The sequence below is a fragment of the Saimiri boliviensis genome, chromosome 10 (genome assembly GCF_048565385.1).
Source record: "Saimiri boliviensis isolate mSaiBol1 chromosome 10, mSaiBol1.pri, whole genome shotgun sequence".
Classification (NCBI taxonomy): Eukaryota; Metazoa; Chordata; class Mammalia; order Primates; family Cebidae; genus Saimiri; species Saimiri boliviensis.
The window spans coordinates 119645190-119650817 of NC_133458.1; positions in this window are offsets into that span (position 1 = coordinate 119645190).

Sequence of the window (5628 nt, forward strand, 5' to 3'; positions counted from 1 at the left end):
TTCAAGCAATTTTCATGCCTCAGCCTCCCAGATTGCTGGGATTACAGGTGCCCACCTGGCTAACTTCTGTACTTTTTAGTAGACACGGGGTTTCACCATGTTGGCTCGGCTGGTCCTGAATTCCTAAGCTCAAGTGATCCACCCGCCTTGGCCTCCCAAACTGCTGGGATTACAGGCGAGAGCCACTGCGCAGACCTCAGGATATCTTTTAAAAGCTTCTTTGGTGATTACAATGAATAGCTGTGATAGGAACCATGACATTAAGAGTTAGAAAGACAGCCCCATTATGACATGGGGCTGCCTACTTGGCCTTCTTATGTGCCCTGTCCCACAGCTCCATCTGAAGGCCAAATGAGACCCAGAGCTCTAGAATTCACTGCAAACTGGACATCACCTGCCATCTCAAACTTCACCTCTTTCAAGCTAAACCCATAGATGTCCCCATCTCTATCCAGAAACCAGCTCCACCTCTGAGCTTCCTGTCTTGGGAAGGTTGTGATTCTAATCTGCCAGTTGGCTAAACTCTTAATATTGGACTCCCCTCTCTCTCAGACAAATCTAATCTATGAGCAATCCCTGGTGGCTCCACCTTTAAAACAAATCCAGAATCTGATCTCTTTCCTGTGTCCACTGCCTTGGCTACACTGGGTCTCTGAACTTCTGCCCTGTCCCTTCCAGTCTGTTCTCATTGCTAAGTCAGAAAGCAGTCAGATCATGTCCCCCTCTGCTCACCACCTTCAATGACTCCCATTCACTCAGAGTAAAAGCCAATTCTTCACGATGGTCTATAACGTCGCTCACGATCTGCAGTGTCCCCTGCTTCACCCCTGCAGCTCTTCTCCCAGGTCCTTCCGGCCACATGGGCCCCTCTGAAAGGGCCTGGAACACACAAGGCCTCAGAGGCTTTGCATTGCTGTTCTCCTGTAATTCTCTTCCCCTAAAGAGCCACAAGGCTGGCTGCCTCATTCCCTGTAGGTCTTCAGAGCCATCCTGTGTAAAATTTCAAACCTCCTGCCCCCTCTGCCAACATTGCTATCTTTATTTTTCTCCTAAGGACACAGCACTCGTTATACTCCATGTTGACTTGCTTGTTTATTTCTGTCTGGCTCTTTCCACTGGATGCCAGTCCCACAAGGGCAGGGATATTGGTTTCCTCTGCTGCAGAGCCCCAGCCTAGAACAGGTCCTGGTGTGTAGTGGGTCTTATCCTCAGCACCTCCTCCTTCCCTCTCAGCCTCTCCAACACATCTTCTCTGTCTCGCAAGTCCTAAGGCGTCTTCCTTTTTGTTGTCTCTCATCTCCATCTTCTCTACTTGATCTCCATTGCCCAGAACTATGGCTAAAAGCCTGAGGTCTCCTCGCATTCAGTGCCTTGTCACAGCTGCCAAAGGCCTGCAGGTCTTTCTAGAAGGCAGGTCTGCAGCAGTTCCTCAGTGATATCCCTTAACTCTTGGGACCCTGTTCAAACTTCCTGGCTTCAAACACAAGGTTTCTGCCGATAGAGCCCCAGGCTGCTTCTGCAGCTCCGTCTCGGCCCCCCTCACCTCCATGCATTGTCACCTGGGCTAGTTTTCCTCTCCTTGCTTTTGCACATGCTGTTCCTTCTGCCTGACACACCACTGTCACTTCCTGTACCCGCCCCTCCTACTCTACATCCAGCAAGCTCTGATTTAGCCTTCAAATTCTAGCGGATGGAACCTGCTTCAAGCAGCTTTCCCAGATCCCCAGGCATATATATATATATGATTATATGATTTCCCTTGCTCCCCTAGCTCCCTGGGCGGACTTCAGCAATATCATCCTGCACCACAGCCAGTTACTTGCTTGCCTATCTCCGTCATTAGTCCAAGTTCTCTGCATGCCTGGGCCTGGCATGCAATGGAGACTCCGTGTATGTTTCCTGGGGGAATCAGTCTCCGGAAACATGGACAAGTGGCCCAACTCTGCAATAATGCTGCAAATGTACATGGCATTTTTGCCAGCTAATGAGTACACTGTTTGTTAGTGGCAAGAATGTTCCAGAACGCATCATGGCAGGAAAGCCTGAACACTGGGACAGAGGAGATAGCTGACCTGTCGGGTGCCCTTGTGGCTCCAGTAGGACTAGCTAAACTGCCTGCCGTATTTCTACTTTGTGTATGTTTGTGGCTGTGTGTAGCTATATGTAAATATATTAAAATATGTCTACAAATATATATATGCATTTACATATAATATGTCCTACACACCTGTATTTCTATGTGATTGCAGGTCTTTGAGGTATCCCTGGGACTTAGCTGGCTGGCTGGCTACTCTCTGCTGGCCTCATAGACTCCTATAGCTGGTTGAGCCTTCTGCCTTCAGGCAGGTGAAAGGATTGACCACCCAAACAGATAACGTGGTCACTTTTCCCCAAAGTCTATAGAACTAAAGTCTTTACTCGGATGTATGTTTCTATTATGTATGGCTTTGTCTCAAATTTTCTTTTTTGGTAATTTTAGTCCACTCTCTTCTGTAGTCATAGAAGACCCCTGATCAATATTCTCATGAAAAAATTCTGATGTGTTGAAGACAGTAATTACATGTATTGCATTAGCCATTTTTAACCTTTCCTCCCAAATTGTCTTTGTGATTTAGACTAATGATTTCATTTGACATCTACTGACATGTAGTTCATTCATTCATTTAGAGACTCAACTGGTCATTGAGCAAATGCTCACTGGGTGATACATGATGTACAAGTAAACAAATCAACAAAATGTTTGAATAATGATAAATGCTGTGAAAAATGAATGTGCTCCTATGACTGAATGCAGGAACAAGGGGGTTATTGCAGATCTTATGTACAGGAGCACATCTCTGCAGAGGTGACATTAGAAATGAAACCTGATGCTAAAATGAACCAGCCTCAGGTGCCCTTGCTGGATGCCCCGTCCCCTGCCCACCCCTGCGTATGCTCCACTGACTGCAGCTGTTTATTTGTGCATTTGTCTATTTGTCTCCAAATCACCCAAGACGCAGCTCCCAGGGTCTGGCCCAGATGTGACCCACCCTTTCACCCTCATATCCACGTGCAGTATTTGGCAAGCAGGTGGAGTTCAATACATGCTTGTAGCACTGTTGAAGAACAATGACTCAACCACAGGGTAGATAGTGGCCGGTCACACGATGGAGAGTCACAGTGAGTGCAATGATGAAAACAACAAATTTCTGGAACCAGCTGAAAAGTGAATTTGAAGTATTGGGTTACCAATTACTCATTCTCAGAAAAGAAAAATAAACATATACTGTCAGGAAGTATTTAGAGGACATTATGGGGGGTGGGGAGTTGCAGTGATCTGGAACACCGCTAAAAATAACATTTTAATGTCTTTGCTACTAATTCCATCATCCTAGTTCCAGAAGCCATGGCTGCTCACAGCTAGCAGGGCTTTGCACTCTGAGCACGGTGAGGCTACAGAGCCTTCCATACTTTAAAGTATGGCCAGAGCTCATCACAGCACCCGTGTTGGCAGACGAGAAAGGCATGTTTATTGAGCTGGCAGAACTGCCAAGTGTGTGACTCAGTCCGTGGGAACCTGATGTGCCTGCCGGTGCAGCCAGCGTCCAAAGAACAGGCACTCTCTCAAAGGAGTCTATGAAGGCAGCCCATCGGTAGGCATTGCCTCTGAGGACCCAGGCATCTAAAGAAAGTTCCAGAAATATAATTCAGTAAATTCTCATCCAAAATCCCATCAATTGGCTCACCTAGGGAGTCATTTTTGTGTTAACAACAAATACCCTTGTGTTAAGTCCAGATGTCTGAACCCCAGTGATGGCTTTCAGAACTGCCATAAAAAACTTTTGTTTAGTATTTATCAATCGCTGATGATGTGCCAGGTGCTGGGCTAAGTGTATGTTGTATGTTTTATCCTTATCTTTGTTAATTCTCATGGCAAACCTATAAGGCAGGTATTATTATGAATCTCATTTTACAGAAGGGGCAAAATGAGACTCAGAGAGGTTAAAAAACTGGCCCAAGGTCTCACAGTGATGGGCGGCATTTGTCCTCTGCTCAGGAAGTGAATATGTTTAGCAAAGTTGTCTGCTGTTGCTAGTATTCATTCTATACTAATCCTATTGGCAAATGTGAAACAACAATGATACACATTTATACAGTGATAATATTAACCTAAAGAATATTAACCAACTGAATTTGATAATATTAACCAACTGAAATTGAGGCACTTTTTTTTGTTTTTTTGTTTTTTGTTGTTTTTTTTTTTTTTTGAGACAGAGTCTCGCTCTGTCACCCAGGCTGGAGTACAGTGACACGATCTCGGCTCAGGGCAGCCTCCGCCTCCTGGGTTTCAGCAATTCTCCTGCCTCAGCCTCCCAAGTAGCTGGGACTACAGGCATGTGCCACCACACGCGGCTAATTTTTTGTATTTTTTGTAGAGACAGGGTTTCACCGTATTAGACCGGATGGTCTCTATCTCCTGACCTTGTGATCCACCCGCCTTGTCCTCCAAAAGTGCTGGGATTACAGGTGTGAGCCACAGCACCTGGCCAAGGCACTGTTTTGAATCCTTCTTTGGGAGAGTCCAGATTTTGTGCTTGAAAAAGAAAATCTATTGAGAATATGCTGAGTACCCTGCCATGATAATAATAGCATTTAACATGTATTGAATACATACTGGGTGTCCAAAATGGAATTTGAATCCAGGCAATCCGACACCAAAATACATTTTCTTAATCACTAGGCTAGAGGTCCTCAGAGTTTGCCCTGGCCATTCCCGAAGCCTTTCCAGGGGATCCACAGGGTCAAAACTATTTTCCTAATAATACTGAGACATGATTAGCCTGTTTCTCCCTCATTCTCTCACGAGCCTGCAGTGGCATTTTTCAGAGGCTGGGTGATACGTGATAGCGTAACAGATGGAATGCAATCTTTTAGAAAGCCAGACATTCAGGAAATATACAAAAACGTAAAAATGATGCTTAGTTAATATTTTTATTTAGAAAATAAAAAGCATTGATTTTCATTATTTTTAATACCTTAATAAATATTAAAGAATAGGTTTAGTTTTAACTCATAATATTGGTAGATATAATCCAGGAATGTTCTCTAGCGTCCTCAGTAGTTTTCAGTGGTATAGCAGGCTCCCGAGACCATACGGTTTGAGAACAGCTACACCAGGCAGTATTCCCTTCCTGGTGTAGCTTGCTTAGGGACTTGAAGCTCAGCCTTCTTCCAGAGCTCATGGGCCATGCTGGTGCCTTCATCAGGCCTTGCCTCACCCCACCTAGGTGAGGCATCCTGAGGAGAGCTCCTTCCGGGCATCCCAGCTCCATGTGACAGGAAGGCTGAGAAGGATCTGCTCTGCTGGGTGAGTCACAGTTATCTTTTTCCACCAGGGGCTGAGCTCCACCCTCTTTCTTAAATCTCTGTGTTTCATACCACAGCTGCCTATTTATGAATCTCACACGTATGATGAGGCCAACAGCTCTCTTTAAGAGCTCTCTGTGGAAGGGACTGTGTGGACAGTGCTAAGTTCACTGTCACTGAAGATTTTCACAGACAATGAAAATCTGTGACACACAGGGTGAGAGCCTATTGGGAGGCTGTGGATGGGATTCTGGAAGCAAAAGACTAAGCCACATTTTCTGA